This window comes from Hemitrygon akajei, chromosome 7, assembly GCF_048418815.1.
Source record: "Hemitrygon akajei chromosome 7, sHemAka1.3, whole genome shotgun sequence".
NCBI lineage: Eukaryota > Metazoa > Chordata > Chondrichthyes > Myliobatiformes > Dasyatidae > Hemitrygon > Hemitrygon akajei.
Window position 1 is genome coordinate 47,785,251 of NC_133130.1, and position 17,789 is coordinate 47,803,039.

The window sequence follows — 17,789 nt, forward strand, 5'->3', positions numbered from 1 at the left end:
TGCCAAACTTTTAACTTCTACTCCAAGGTCTTTCTATTCCTTCCCTCCACATAGACCTCAATTTTTCTCTTGTTCCTATTTTTCTTTATGCCTCTCTAAGTGTCTCTTAAGTGTTGCTAATGTATCTGCCACTGCCACCACCCCTAGCAGTGTGTTCCATCCACTTACTACACTCTGTAAAAAACCTGCTTCTGACATCTTCCCTCTGCTTTCCTCCAATCACCTTCAAAATAAGCCCTCTTGTATTAACCATTGCCCACCTGGGATAACGGCACTGGCTGTCCACCTTATCTAGACCTCTTACCATCTACGCCTCCATCGTGAACTCTCATCCCCTTTCATTCTAAAGAGAAAAACCCTAGCAGGCTCAACCTTTTCACATAAGACATGCTCTCTAATCCAGACAGCATCCTTGCAAATCTCCTCTGCATTCTTTCTAAAGTTTCCACATTGACATTGAGACAACCAGTACAGAATACAATGCTCCAAGTGTGGTGTAACCAGAGGTTTATCGAGCTGCAACGTTACCTTGGGGCATTTGGATTCAATCCTCTGATTAATGAAGAATAACATGCCATATAGCCTCTTAACTATCCTAGCAACTTGTGCAGCAAATTTGAGGGATACATTGTGATGAGATTGCGGCTGAGGTCCTGTGCTTCCCACCTCAGGGAAGATGTAGGCAGAGCAGAGTGAACTTACTCCGATGTGATGGTCACCCTGTGAGAAGAAATCAATTTCAATTTGGAAGTATGACATCTTTAGGGCAATGATATTTGCATTTTTTGCAATAGGTTGTAGAAGCAATGTATGTATCTAATTAATGGGTAGGATTTTGATGAGCTGGTCCTTGCCTTGGTCTCATTGTGTTCACCAAACCCATGGCCATGCAAAGCTTTTGCAACTGTATTGCTCCTCATATCCTGGAGGAGGGGTAGCCTTGGTGCTTCCCATGACATATCTGTCCATGAGTGGCAAGTGTACCTCAGCCATGCCCCTAGACTTTTCTGGCATTTTGTTAACTCACTTCATTGAAATGCCTTTTCTGCAATCTTTAACTGTCTTTGTTGATGAGAGGTATTTTATCAACACTCAAGTATATTTAAGTAATAAAAACAAAAAGGCATCTCAAAACACCTTTACCCTATGTGACTAAATTAAAGATATTAACATTTATTGACAAGAATTCCAAACCTATTAGCTTCAATTACCTTAAAAATGAACATTGCATATCATGGATATCTACCATAAACAGATACGAGATGTATTTTTCTCTTCAGGAAATTTAGCTGGACCTGGTGGTGAGTCCTGCCATAGAGTAGAAAGCCAGATGTGCTGACTAAAATCAATATGATCTGGTCCATTACTTTTGACATATCTTAATCTTCCAGTTAAATTACTTGCTTCACCCATGAGTGATTCCTGCAATAGGATCAGAAACAATGATGGAAACAGTAATTTGACCCCTCGTGGCTATTCTGCCAATCCGTGACTCATCAAAAATACATATTTATGTAACTGATTTCCCCTTTCCTCTAATGTTCTTGTTTTCTGTTGTCATTCTTCTTTTGTCTTTATTCTTGATGGCTTATTTTAAGTTTTGCAAACCCAAATTTTGCTATGTAACATTTAGTTTAGTTTTACATGTTTATTGATTCATGGAACCTAAATGATTAATTAGAAAGTATTTATATTTTACCTAGTCTACATCAGTTTTAAAGATTTTCCTCAGCTGACCCATTAAACTGCTCTGAAAACCGGTAACACTGAACACAATACCTTATTTTGCTGAATATGGCTTTTTCTCATGCAGTGACCATTATCTTTGATTCTTCATTGTCTTTTCTTATTTTTGAATTAGGCCTAACTATGTCATGGATTAATTTTCCACATTCTTTCCTGCTGTTGCGTCAGTTATTTGTTCTGCTTCATTTCCCAACTGTAAATCAAACAATGATTGTTTTCTCATTGTATTCTGATCCAGGGAGCAATACTGCATACCTTATGAAAAGCATCCTGCACTTCAACCAGGATTATTACTCTTGCTTGTGTCTTTCTTGGGATTGTTTAAATTATCCAGTATTATCGCTCTTCTTGCGCATTTGAGCTGACGCTGATCTTTGTCATTTTGTCCTCAATACACATTGAGAACTGTACTTTTTTTATTTCCTGTGTGTTAATATTATCCATGTGAATTCTGCCCTGATGCAGATCCCAAGGCATCCTTAGATTCCAGCTTTGTGCCAGAATTATTCACTGTCATTCCCAGTTGATTATTCCCTTTCCCACTTCCTTTCTATGTTTTCTTGCATTCAACCGCAAGCAAAGAGAGGAGGCAGATGAAGTTGGGGGGTGGGGTTGGGGTTTGGGAGATGTGGAGGTGACGGTGGAGCAGAAAAGGATAGCTGTGGCTTCTATTGACTCGCTCTCAATCTTTTCTGGAGAGGATACTGTATATCAGGAAATGGATGAATAAATTTAAGACTGGTTGGAATATTTTATTCATGGTCAAACCAAGTACAATACACACTCAGTCATCTGGCATCCATGGGCAATGGAGATTTGTTCAACAAAATCATCACTGCACATCACACATTAATATCTGCATAAATTGATGAATTATATGTCATCTTTTAAATAATGATTTATAAATAAACTGTATTAATATAAACTACAGCAGATCTAAATCAAATTCTTGGAAATGTTTGCTCAATGAATGGGAATTATAGAAGTATAAAAGCTGGATAAATGAGACTTTACTGCATTTATCCAATAAGAACAACAGTAATATATGAAATGAGAGGGATTCTGAGACTTAAATCTGTTTTTGGAACTGTCACAATATTTCCAGGAATATAGTGGAAGCCTGGTTTATTTGTGTAAACAGAATTCCTGCTTTAGAATTTACTGGTTACCAGCTCAGCAAATTCAGCCTTGCTTGATGTGCAGATGCTTGGAGTTGACCCATCACGTGTAATTCCGAGTATTTTAAAAAATATTTTGCCAGATCTAAGCTCAATCCTTTGCACTTTAAAGATAAATAGGCAATATATTCTTTTAATGTAAGATAATTACATTCCATAAACCCAAGAGATTCTGCAGATGTAATTACATTCCATATTTCTAGTGTCATCTGGAGCATTGCACAGTCTTCACTGAACCAGATCTTCGATTAAAAATTAGTGAAGAACCAAGTCCTACAGATTGACTGCGGATTCTGAAGTTGATCTACGTTTTAGACCACTGCTTGGCAGATATTTTGCCAGAAGCATTTGAACAGCCAAGGATGAATGAGGAAGACTGTTTTGGCTACCTTTTCTACCTCCTTCCCTGTGTGAGCGGAGCTGAAGAGATCTGTAACTTTTGTCTCAAACCCTAGTGTAAGGCGATCATTCTATGTGTGATTTTTAACAAAACACCCCAGTATCTCCTGACCAAACCCTGTTGCTGCTTGTCTATTTCTTCAGGAACTTTGTAGGGGAAGGTCGGGAAACATGGAAGAAGTATTCACACCAGGAATCTACTGCGTACCATAAAGCATACATGCTAGAAGGTGCATTGGAATCCAATGGAAAATATGTACAAAGACAAAACAGAGATTCACTCTCCTTTTGGAGCTGTCACTTTGGCTGTGTGATGGGAGATTGCTTCATCTGCTTGCTTTGGTATTGGGGTTTTGGTGTCAGATAGCTATTGACCGGCACCTTGTCCTTTCCTTCACACATTACCTGATTGTGAATGCTGGACTCCAGCTAATATTTCACTCAGTTTCATTTGTACAACACAAGCTTCTCTATGACATCACAGTTGCAACCCATAGGGAGTACAATCTCTACCACGATTAACAGCACTGTTTGTGAAACCGTGCCCACTCTTTACTTAAAACTTTACCTATGCTCTGCAATACTATAAGACAAAAAATACCCAATATGTTCATATTTTGCACTTACTCAGAGCCATTTAAGGTAAATATGCATAATTCCAACTTGTGATACAGCAACATCAACGTTATAACTTCAAAATATTCATTTAGAAGTGACCTATGCTTTCATGTTCAGAACCACATTTAGATTTTTTAAATAACTCTTCTTCAAAGCAAATTATGCAATTCACCTCTAATGAGACTTCCTGGCTTTGAAAACATCTCTAAATTGAAATGAATTGGCTTTATTACCTACATCCTTCACATACATGAGGAGTAAAAATCTTTACGTTACGTCTCCATCTGTATGTGCAATGTGCAATCATAGTAATTTATAATAAATAGTATGTACAACAGGACAGTCAATATAGTTTAGAAATACAATTGTATTGTATTAAATGGATTAAATGGTCTGATGGCCTGGTGGAAGAAGCTGTCCCTGAGCCCGTTGGTCCTGGCTTTTATGCTGCGGTACCGTTTCCCAGATGGTAGCAGCTGGAACAGTTTGTTGTTGGGGTGACTTGGGTCCCCAATGATCCTTTGGGCCTTTTTTTTACACACCTGTCTTTGTAAATGTCCTGAATAGTGGGAAGTTCACATCTACAGATGCGCTGGGCTGTCCGCACCACTCTCTGCAGAGTCCTGCAATTGAGGGAAGTACGGTTCCCATACCAGGTAGTGATGCAGCCAATCAGGATGCTCTCAATTGTGCCCCTGTAGAAAGTCCTCAGGATTTGGGGACCCATACCAAACTTCCTCAACTGTCTGAGGTAAAAGAGGCGCTGTTGTGCCCTTTTCAACATACAACTGGTGTGCACAGACCACGTAGATCCTCGGTGATGTGTATGCTGAGGAACTTAAAGCTGTTCACCCTCTCAACCCCAGATCCATTGATGTTAACACGGGCTAGCCTGTCTCCATTCCTCTTGTAATCCACAGCCAGCTCCTTTATGTTTGCAATCATGTCCACCTGGTAACAGCTTGTGTGAATGAGCTTGAAAAAGACTGTGTTGCAGGAATGTGGTTTGGAATTGAAATGGCCTGCCCAAGAAAGCTGTCAAAGCTTCAATGATGAGGTTTCTGGCCCATTAGATAAGCAGTATTGGTGGTGTATCTCCAGTGCTTTGAGGTATCTGCCACAGCACACAGGAAAGTATGAATCACTGTTGCCAATAGTTCTTGAGGTTTAAGCCCAATATGAGGTTTTGCAATGTCAACAATAGGCAGGCATTGGTTAATACTATTACCTGCACCCTCCTTGGAATTTTGCATCATGAAGGTGCTTTCTACTCTGCCTTAAGATGGGGGGAATCCACACTACAATTCAGTGAGAAGCTACTTGGCCTCTTAACTTTGAGCTTTGGAGTTGGTTTTGGAAAATCTTAAAATACCTTTCCCTGCACCAGACAGCAGATAATTATTATAGTCAGATTTTTCCTGTTTCCTTCCTTGAGGATGGCTATCATTTTGATGCCTTTGAGGTCCAGTGGAATATTCTCCTCTCCCTTGATGTGAGAGATAAAATATAGCCTTGTTACTTCAATTCCTCTCCACCAGGCTTTGGAATTTCAATAGGGACATCACCTTCTCCTGAGACATTGCAGTTCTTCAGCTGTCATATGGCTAAGGCTGGCAAAGATAGATTGCTGTGGAAAGGAATCAATGTCAGAATCACAGTGGAGGAATTCTCTGAAGTATTCTGTTAAATAGCTGCTGCTGATTGCCTCTGTCCTTGATAAGTTTACTTCATACTTGGAGGCTAATGGCCTTGCTGAAGAATCTGTACAGGTCTCAGTTATCAGTGAATTGTTAGATTTTCTGAATCTTTACGGCAATCATCTTTCTGCAGACTTGTTGTTGCCCTTGGCCCTCACGCCTCTGTAGAGCTGCTGCTTTTCACTTGCGGTGTGGTGGATTTTCTAATTCAATAAGTTTGCGTGAATTTGTTCCTGGATCCTTGATCTGATATTTTCACTGTGTACAGTAAGTCCTTGTGTTTCCTGGCAGGGAAGCCTCTTCACTGGTGCCAATAATGGTAGAGTTTATGACAGTATGACCACAGTGGACACTCTGTGGCAATTCTTCACTCCACAGCACCAGTGATCACTGATCGGGGGTTGATTTCCACTGCTGTCTGTAAATCGTTTGTATGTTCTCTCCATGTAGGTTTCCTCCAGGAGCTCTGATTTCCTCTCATATTCTAAAGACATCTGGTTAGAATTAACAAGTTGTGAGCATACAATATTGGCACTGGAGGTGTGTTAACACTTGCAGGCTGCCCCTTGTTGATTTGATTTGATGCAAACAATGCATTTCACTGGATGTTTGATATACGTGTGACATATAAAGCTAATCTTTTACCTTCTATCTTTTGAAATTGTTAGAATCTCTGGAGTCACTGTCTGTGAAGAGCCATCTTTCCAGGGTGTTTGATACTTTTGAAATTGATTTTTAAGTGGCAATATTTCTGCTGTTTTGGGGGCTCTCTGTTACATTTGAGAAACTAAACCTCACGTTGAAATGCTTTATACTTCTCACCTTCTCTGCCTGGCCTGCACCTCACCATATTATTCCATCAACACTCCACATCCCCAAGCTCTCCTCACAACCTGAGAATCCCTCCAGACTGGTGTGGCAATGCTAAGCAGAAAGCCAGGTTGGGTTGCTAATGGCAACAATCCCAGTTCGGCATGCACCTTTCAGTGTTCCCAGCTACATATGTACCTCTGCTCCAAGCTGCAGTAACCAAGACTTGTGCAACTTTTGTTCAGAAACTTGGCAGCAGCAGCTGCATTATAGTGTCAACCATTCATGCCTTTAAACATTTATTGTGGCCTAGAATATTAAAATATTGGAATTGCAATTATGCTTTCAAGCTACTATTAATGAGAGAAATTTTCTATGTTCTACGTTTTAAATGAAAGTTCTTCCAATGAAGAAACTGCTAATTAATAATTATTGTTAATGACTATGAGTGAGAAAAGGTTATACGAGGGATGATTGTTAAGTTCGTGGCCTAAGGTAGAAGGAGATGAGTTATTAACTTCAAAATTTCTACATTATCTCTCAAATAGTTGAACTGCACGTGCAAGTAATGAGAGCGTCTTGGACCTCCAGGTGGTCCACAGCAGGGGTGATTGATAAGTTCATGGCCTAAGGTAGAAGGAGATGAGTTACGCAGCTCTCGTTACATGCACATGCAGTTCAAATCTTTGAGTGAAAATGCAGAAGGTTTGAAGTTAATAACTCATCTCCTTTTACCTTAGGACACAAACTTATCAATCACCCCTGCTGTGGACCACTTCTGGAGGTCCAAGACATCAACTCCTACAAAGAAGGGATCCGTATGCTCCACGACCACTGGACAGTGTGTAAATGTAGGAAAAATAAAGGTGCTAGGTTTTCTAAAATTGACTCCTTCTACCTTAGGCCACGAACTTATCAATCATCCCTCGTATCACTTAAATAAATGAGGGCATTTGATTTATCTTCAAACTATTATTTACAGATAAGGATTTTGCCAAAACCTAAGACATTCAGGTACTTTAACAGCATTTCAGAATTAATTATTCATAGAAATGGCTTGCCCAAACACTGCAGAATGGGAACAATAGTTCCCACTGTGCTTAATGAAGTACTGTCCGTGACTTTAGTATCAACGAATGCCATCAAAAATAATCTGATGTTGATAAAATACCAATTTTGTATGGAGCTAGGTGGCAGACCGCACTGGAAAACAGATTTGGGCTTTTGTATTTTATAAAGTAAAGTACGTATATTTTTCATTTGTTGGTTTGAGTTCATGCCTTTTTGTTCTATGTAAGCAGTTGATGTGCATTCTGTTGCCAGCTGATCCTGCAGAATCAAAGAGAAGATTCTGGCACTCTTGACTATTTTTTAACCACATCAAGGACATTCCATGGATGCTCCCTGGAAGGTTATAATCACTTCAATCCAGCATGATACAAAAATGTTGGCATTTCTCAACACTTTCTTTAGAATCTTCACCTGGAATCTTCCATTCTTATTAATTTAAAACATCTGACTTATAAAAAAAACATTCTTAATTGGCATCTTTCAACCTTAAGAACTGTTCCTTGTGCAGGGCAGCAGTGGGAGTGACATTATTTTTTGCTTGTAGCATATTTTTTCCTACTGATGAAATAGGAAAGTACAGCTACCCATGTTGGTGTGACTTCTGAAGCTCATGTTTGTTTTCACATTTATTCTTTAGCTATTTAATTCCTTAAACATACAGCCAAGGTTCTCTTCTAGAGCCACTTGCACATTCTCTGAAACACACTACTTCTTGTAAAGTCAGGGAGAATGATGATTGTAGCCACAATTGACAGCAGCTCATTGGGATTACTGTTATTTGCTAGAAACTGGCTGAGAACAAGTAATAAATTTAACCACTCCTGCAATATTGATTGTTATTTAGAATATTCTTGGTATTAATCAGTAAATTGTGCCTGAAGTTATCTAATCACCCCCTTCCCAATAGCATTGTTGTTCATTGATCAGATGAATTCCCACAGACGTGGATCTCGGTGATACTTTTCCCTTTCCTGTCAGCTCCCGAGGTCAACTCTTACTTGCTTTCTTCCCGTGATCAGAATCCTCTTACAAATGGACATTCTTTCTCAACATGTTAAATGTCTGCTTAGCTTTAGTAATATTTTATTATCCACCCCAAATGGTTTCCTTTCCTTTGAACAAGGGAAGTTTTTCCAGGATGGAAGATTTTCTTAGACGACAGCCAACCTTGACCCCAGGAAATCCCTTACCCTTCCAGCCTTCAGTCTGCCTCTCTCCACTTTACAGTTATTACTTGCTTCTTCCTTGTGGGCACCTATTTAAGAAATTACTTTTCTTTCAGAGTGTTATGAATCTTTGGAACTCTTCCTTCAAGGTTGGTGGAAGCAAATTCTTGGAATAATTTGAAATTAAAGCTAAGTGCATTTTGATAAGGGGGAGGGGGTGGTGAAAGCAGGAAAGCATGAATGCAGAACTGAGTTTAAAATCAGGTCAGCTATGTACAATCGTATTGAATGGTTTGAGGGGAAAGAGTGGCCTACTCCTCTTCTAATTCATATGTTTATATGGCCCTCCTTTTGGCCTACATGGAAAAAAACATTTTGCATATTCTTATATCTTGTTTATTTTTTGGCATTGGATTTCTTTAGCAAGGACTGTTCACAATACCAACCTTGAATACAGCATTAAGGCTGTTCACTGTTGTTAAATCAACCATATTGTAGTGATTTCAAAAGACCCCAAATTTCAATCACCAACAGTATGATGTCCTGCCTGGAAAGTCAAGCTTGCTGGCAGACCTAGAGATGCCTGTTAGAATCCAACATGGTGTGTGGTTGGTTTTAAATTATTTAGTCATGATTTTAAAATGCCCCTCCCCTAAGTCATGTGCCCTGTTATTAACAAGAACAAGGGTTAAATCAAATAAAATTGCTGTGGGTTGAAAAAAATGAATTAGAAAATCGCAAATCTCAGAAGCATTATATAATGAAAAAGCTAAAAAGATTCCTGATTTTGATCCAAAGTCCAATGGTTAAAACAAGTTGAGTGAAAGGGACTTGTGAATTCTTGCCAGATTGCATTGCATCTATCATTTGCTCAAGGGGATGGAAACAGTGAATCTTTCTCTTCAAATGGAAAACAGTTCACTGGATTCCCAATGCAAGTGCTAAGAATGGACTCTTCTCCTATTCATCTCCACATAGGAAACTGGAATCACAGTTCTGATCCTTGGATTGTGCACTGGAAAATCAGATGCAATGACAGTCACATTTTCCATTGCCATCTGCACACCAAAATTACCTTGCTAAGACCCAAGAATGGATTTGGATTCAGGTGCTGGCATTTGGATGATAACTATAACGTCCTGAGTATCCTGAGTCTATCAAGAAGGGTAGGAAAGGACCAAGATTATAAATGAAATTCATTTATTGAACAGAAGGAAATGCAGCTGTGAGACCAGTCATTGTTTGCAAAATCAAAGAGCAAAATAGAAGTGAAAAACTGGTTTAAGAGTGATGTCTTGATGAGTAACTGCAGGGCACTTTTTAGATGGAACACACTGCCAATAGGCCATGTGTGGAGGGAATGAAAACTTGGGGTGGCAATCAATTGAGCTACATCGACTTAGATAGTGTTTGGCTTCTTGAACGTTGTTGGTTTAGCATTCCTCCAGTAAACTCCCAACCTGTACCTTATGGATGGTGGAAAGACTTTGTGATGTCAGAAGGCAAGTCATTCTCTGCAGGATCCCGAGACCCTAATCTACTCAAATTTATGTTGCTATTGCTGATGAGCTCCCAGTCGGGGCTGGCCTCCTCAAGGATGTAGATAAAGATAAATAACGATGGTATACAGGAATATTAAATCATCCCAGGAAAGAACTTTGTGGAATCTATGCTTTTGTGACAGCAAAGAGTAGTATTGAAGGTACCCACTTACTAAGGAGCCTGCCTCAGTCACAAGATGGACTGAGGACGTGAAGAATGAGAGGTGGGGGAAGGACAGTAAATCAAGCCACTCAGTCTTACCTACCTTCTAATAACTTGGTGTCCCTGCAGCATTTGGATCCATGATCACCATCATTATTTTTATGATATAATAGTGATAGATAGATAGATAGATAGATAGATAGATACTTTATTCATTCCCATGGGGAAATTCAACATTTTTTCCAGTGTCCCATACACTTATTGTAGCAAAACTAATTACATACAATACTTAACTCAGTATAAATATGATATGCATCTAAAATCACCCTCTCAAAAAACATTAATAAATAGCTTTTAAAAAGTTCTTAAATAGTTTACTAAAATACATTGAATGGTAACTTAAGCTCAGTCCTAAGCCCAGCACTTTAACATATCTTGCCCCTGGCAGTTGAATTGTAAAGCCGAATGGCATTGGGGAGTATTGATCTCTTCATCCTGTCTGAGGAGCATTGCATCGATAGTAACCTGTATCAACTATTATCAACAAGTAGTAAATAAGGGCAACTGGACTTGCTATGTTGTCTAGAAGACAGTTCACCACTCATCTGAGAGACTTCTTCCATTCTCATCTATGGTGGGCAGTTTTCTAGTTTATAAACTCTGTGAGTTGTTTAAAGGAATAGCAATCTCATGAGGATTGTTAAGAGTCATAGAGGTAATGAGAAAGTCATTAGTCTTATCTTTGCATGAATGGAGGTGTGAACTATTGTGGGGATGGGGGAGTAGAGATGTTAGGACTGCATTGTAAGTAGCTGATAGGTGGTGTTATACCCCACCCCCTCTGTTCAGGGAAGGGTTTTCCAGTTTGACAAAGATGGCTTCTTTAACCCCTCTTTCAAACTACCTGTCCTCCCTGTCCAAAATGTGCAAATTGTTATCATCAAAGGAGTGTCCCTTGTCGTTTAGGTGTAGATATACAGCAGAATCTTGACCTGAGCTGTTAGCCCTCCTATGTTGGGCCATCTGTTTGTGAAGTGGTTTTTTGTTTCACTGATATACAGATCTGTACAGTTCTCATTTCATTGGATAGCATCTATAATGTCAGTAAGACGAAAGAGCTGATTGTGGATTTCAGGAAGGGTAAGATGAAGCAACACATACCAATCCTCATAGAGGGATCAGAAGTGGAGAAAGTGAGCAGTTCCTGGGTGTCAAGTTCTCTGAGGATCTAACCTGGTCCCAACATTATCAATGTAGTTATAAAGAAGGCAAGACAATGACTATACTTCATTAGGAGTTTGAAGAGATTTGGTATGTCAACAAAAACACCCAAAAGCTTCTATGGTGTATGGTGGAGAGTATTCTGACAGGCTGCGTCACACTCTGGTATGGGGGGGTGGGGTGGGTACTGCACAGGACCGAAAGAAGCTGCAGAGGGTAAATTCAGTCGGCTCCATCTTGGGCACTAGCCTACAAAGTACCCAGGACATCTTCAGGGAGCGGTGTCTCAGAAGGGCAGCGTCCATTATTAAGGACCCCCAGCACCTAGGACATGCTCTTATCTCACTGTTACCATCAGGTAGGAGGTACAGAAGCCCGAAGGCACACACTCAGTGATTCAGGAACAGCTTCTTCCCCTCTGCCATCCGATTCCTAAATGGATGTTGAACCCATGAACACTGCCTCACTTTTTAAAATATGTATTATTTCTGTTTTTGCACGATTTTTAACCTACTGGGTATACATATACTGTACTGTAATTGGTTTATTTATTTATTTTTCAACTTTTTCTCTTCTATGTTATGTATTGCATTGAACTGCTGCTGCTAAGTTAACAAATTTCACAACACATGCCTGTGATAATAAATCAGATTCTGGTCCTGATATACAATGCTGTATTGTTGTTCATTTGTGGGTGCAGGATCCTTGGGGTGGTGAGTTTCTGACTGAGTGTGTCTGTAGGTTTAAAAAAACACAGGGATTTGAAACATAGAAATGTAGAAATCTACAGCGCACTACAGGCCCTTCGGCCTACAATGCTGCGTCGACCATGTAACCTACTCTAGAAACAGCCAAGAATTTCCCTACCACATGGCCCTCTATTTTTCTGAGCTCCGTGTACCTGTCCAGGAGTCTCTTAAAAGACCCTATCGTATCCACCTCCACCACCGTCGCCAGCAGCCCATTCCATGCACCCACCACTCTCTGTGTGTGAAAAGCCTACCTCTGACATCCCCCTATACCTACTTCCAAGCACCTTAAACCTATGCCCCCTTGTGTTAGCCATTTCAGCCCTGGTAAAAAGCCTCTGGCTATCCACATGATCCATGCCTCTCTTTATCTTATATACCTCTATTAGGTCCTCCGTTGCTCCAAGGAGAAAAGGCCAAGTTCATTCAACCCATTCTCATAAGGTACACTCTCCAATCCAGACAACATCCTTGTAAATCTCCTCTGCCCTCTCTCTATAGTATCCACATCCTTCCTGTAGTGAGGTGATCAGAACTGAACACAGTAATCCAAGTGCGGTCCTTAGCCACTCATTCATTTGCACCATCTTCTTGTTCCGACCTTCCCTACCTTGTGGCACAGGGAGTTATCTGGAGATTACCACCTCGGAGGTCGTGCTCTTCAGTATCCTTCCTAACTCCCTAAACTTACTGTGCAGGGCCTCTACCTCTCTCACAAACAAGAGAAAATCTGTAGATGCTGGAAATCCAAGCAAAAACATACAAAATTCTGGCTGCTTACCCTCCCCTTCAAGAATTTTCTGCAAACACTCAGATACATCCTGGATCCTTGCACCTGGGAGGCAACACACTATTCTGGCATCTCTTTTGTGCTGCAGTATCTCCTATCTGTCCCCCAAACTATTGAGTTCCCTGTTGCTCCACCTGACTTCACCCTTCCCGTCTGATGCTCAGAGCTGACCACAGTGCTATTGGTCTGGCTGCTGCAGCCTTGTCCAGATAGGTAATCCCCCTCATCAGTATCCAAAGGGGTATACCTGTTGCTGAGGGGAATGGCCACAGGGGGACCCTGCACTGATTTCTTTGGCGTTTGTTGAAAATCCTTCTCTGTTTCTCTGAAACTCCAGTTACATACAGAATAACTATGTTTCTTCGTCTGCTTTACTGTCTGCTGGGCTGGTGTCCCTGCTGGTTTTTTGTTGCCATCTTGATGAAGGCCCAGTCTGGGTAGCCACAAGCTTTCAAGGCTTCTCTCAAATACTTGCGCTCCTTGTCTTTAGGTGTCATGTTGGTGGGCACAGGGGTTAAAGAAGCCATCTTTGTCAAACTGGAAAACCCATCCCTGAATAGAGGGTGTGGGGTACGACACCACCTATCATCTACTTACAATGCAGTCCTAACATCTCTACTCCAGTGTCTCCACAACAGTTCACACCTCCATTCATGCAAAGTTAAGACTAATGATCCTTTCATTGCCTCTATGACTCTTAACAACCCTCATGTGATCACTATGTTTTTAAACAACTCACAGAGTTTATAAACTGGAGAACTACCCATGGATTATTTCTAAAGAAGCCCCTCAGATGAGTGGTGAAATGCATTCAATTCAACACCGCAAGTCCAGTTGCCTTGATTTACTACTGCTTGATATACAATGACCTGGATGACTGAGAACCTTCACAGTGAATAATGTTATACAATCAAATAAAAAGCCCTTCATCCCACCAGATCCATGCTGGCCATAAATAACTATCTATATTAATACTATTTACTAGGATTTGGTTCACAATCTCCTCTGCCTTGGCGATTCAAGTCCTTGCTCATACAGTTTTTAAGTTTTATCTAATCTTGGTTTAGCTCTGGGCTGAAAACTGCTTACTTTAATAGTATACAGTAATGAATCAGGTTGCAGATTGTTCTTCTCGATTCTTTGAACGCTATTTTATGAACCACTTGCTATAACCATTCAGGATACAGGAAGTTGTGACACCAGTTAGCAAGAGTGTTGTTCTTTTTTCCTGTCTCCCCCTCACTTTTGATGTTTGATTTTAGAAAATTTCAGTGTCCCAGGCAGAATTCAAGAAAAGGAAAGTTTCGACCACATGGTGCAAAGAGAACTGATGAGAAGCCGGACAATATCATTGGAAATACAGCAGGGGTTCAAAATGCAGTAAGTGGAACCACTCCCGAAACAACGCAAGAATCCACACCGTGGGAGAACACCGGCTAGCAGTATTTTGCAGCAACAAAGACCAAAACTGGAAGTGGCATCGCATTGTGCAGTGGTGGCTACCTATACTGCCATGGGAAAAGAATCAGTGAACCAGCTTCCTCCCTTCTGGTAAGATGGCGGTGCACTTGGTCACAACGGCCTCTCCGGTTCCAACCAATGGTGCTATTGTTTGCCCTTTCTATCTATCTTATGATTGCAAGACAGTGCTGGGTATTAAGAACACCAAATACTGCAGCTCTACCGTCTACCCCACTAGCAAGTTGCTGGTGGAGCACCATCATTCTTCAGGCCATGTCACTCAGGGACATGGGCTAACATTATGTTTTTTGTGACTGTATTTGATATAACTATATGTATTATATGTTATGTGCTGTGTGTGGCTATACGTACTGTGTTTTGCACCTTAGAAGCCTTGGAGGAGCTCTGTTTCATGCAGCTGTATGCATGTATATGGTTGAATGACAATTAAACAAATCTGAGTAAACATTTACTAAGATTAAAAGCAGAAAGTGATTGAAGTACGCAGCAGATTTGTCATGATACAGAATAGAAAAGGGAGTGCTGAGTTTTGATAACACTGAAATGTCTGTCTGTTTTGTATCATGTGTTATCAAACCTGTTGTGTATTTTCTTCTCAATTACTGGCGGATACTTATTAACTTCCACTCACTGGTTTAAAGAGGCCTAACTAAGCTTTCTGTTATGTATTCATGTATATCTTGACCCTTACAGGTTGCTGTCACGGCTTCCAATATTCTATGTAATGTGACAGGGCATTCTTACAAACAAAACAAACAGCTGCACATTTAGGAATCAGAATCAGGTTTAATATCAATGACACATATTGTGAAATTTGTTAACTTTGCAAGTTTTTATGCAAGATTTAACAATTCATGATAATTATAGAAATAAATCTGAATTACAGTAAGCATATATATGTATATTAATTGTTAATTTAAAATAAGTAGTGCAAAAACATAATAAAACATAAATAAATTAAAAAAATAAAGTAGTGAGATTGTGTTTATGGGTTAGAAATCAGATGGCAGAGGGGAAGAAGCTGTTCCTGAATTGCTGAGTGTGTGCCTTTAGGCTTCTTTACCTCCTTCCTGACAGTAATAATGAGAAGAGGGCATATCCTGGGTAGTGGGGGTCTTTAATAATAGATGCTGCCTTCCAGAGACGCCGCTTCTTGAAGATATCTTGGCTAGTATCCATGATGGACCGACTAATTTTACAACTTTATGCAACTTATTCCAATCTTGTGCAGTAGCTCACTCTCCACACTCCCCAAACTAGACGGTGGTGCAGCCAGTCAGAATGCTCTCCATGGTAAATCTGTACAAGTTTCTGAGTGTTTTAGGTGACAAACCAAATCTCCTCAAACTCCTAGTGAAATAGGATTGGTTTGTGTTCCCTCATTCTACTCTTACTGAAGTCTACAATCAGCTCATTGCTCTTCCTTAACATTGAGTGCAAGGTTGTTGATACAACACCACAAAACCAGCCTGTATATTTCACTCCTGTACGCCCTCTTATCCCCATCTGAGATTCTGCCAACAAAGGTGGTGTCATCAGCAACGTTATAGGTGGCATTTGAGCTATGCCTAGTCACATAGCCATGGTTATAGAAAGAGGAGAGCAGTGGGCTAAGCACACATCCCTGTGGTGTGCCTGTTGATTGTCAGCAAGGTGGAGATGTCATTTGCAATTCACACAGACTGTGGTCTTCCAATGAGGAAGTCGAGGATCCAATTGCAGAGGGAGGTACAGAGGCCCAGGTTCTTTAGTTTTTCATTCAGGACTGTAGGATCAATGATGTTGAATGCTGAGCTATAGTCAATAAACAGCATTCTGAGATTGGTATTCTCTTTTGTTCCTCACCTTTCCATTTCTTGTGTGTACTATTCACGGCCACTGACTTCCCAGTGGCGACGAGATGACAAGTCCTTACACAATATTTATTGCTTTATTCCCTTCGGCAAGAAAAGTCAATGTGCTATGTGGGTGAGCAAAAAGAAAACGGCTGCAGGAAGTGTGGTAGTGAAGAATTCAAGGGGTGAGAATGAGTATGGGACACAAACAAATAAGAGATGGAAGGAGAGCTGGATGAGTTAACTTTTCTGGAATGTGATTGTGATTGAAAATGGTGAAAATGTTTGTAAGTATGGGGCTGTATGATGAAACAACAGAGCAATGGAGTTCACATACTGAAAGACGGCAAATCAAATTTCAGATGACATTCGTTTTCCCAACTGTCATAGGTGCAAAAATGTTTAATTTATTGTGCAGTCTAGTGCAACCTGCTAAGCCTGGCATTAAGTTTTACAAGGATGTATTTAAAGTTTTAAAGGACCACTAATCATCTGAATCTTTGATTATTGCTGAGAGGTTTAGATTTCATAAAATGAATCAAGAGGAAGGTTAGTCTATGGCACAGTTTGTGGCAGTGATGAAGTAATTGTCTGAACATTGATTTTGGGCAGTTGTTGAATGACGTGCTACATGATAAACTCATACGTGGTCTGCATAGTGAGGCAATTCAGAAATGTTTGCTGACGGAAAACAGACTAACAATACAGAAGGCAATTGAGATTAGTTCATCTGTGGAGATGACAGCTAAAGAAGCACACCTATTAAAAGTATCTTCCCAAGTTCATAAAGTTTCTACTGATTTTACGAATAAGACATCTTTTGGCAATCAGTGTCACAATGTGGCAAAACTGGGCATTTGGCAAAAGAATTAAATGCTGTGGCAAAAAAAGAACATACTGAATACGCCTGTAAAAACAAAAAGATACAGTCAATCAAAAACACTGTAATAAAGAAAAAATACTTTTTGAAAAACAAAAAGAAACATGTTATCAAGATGGAGAATACTGAGGAGGTTCATGAAAATGATTCCAGAATTGAAAGGCTTATCATGTGAGGAGCGTTTGAATACTTTGGGCTTGTACTCACTGGAATACAGAAGAATGAGGAGGGGATTACATTGACACCTATTGAATGCTGAAAGGCCTCGACAGAGTGGATGCAGAGAGGATGGCTTCTATGGTGAGGGAGTCTAAGACCAGAGGATACGACCTCAGGACAGAGGGACATCCATTTAGAACGGAGATGAGGCAGAAGTTCTTTAGCCAGATAGTGGTGAATTTGTGGATTTTGTTGGCAGAGGTGGCTGTGGAGGCCAAATCATT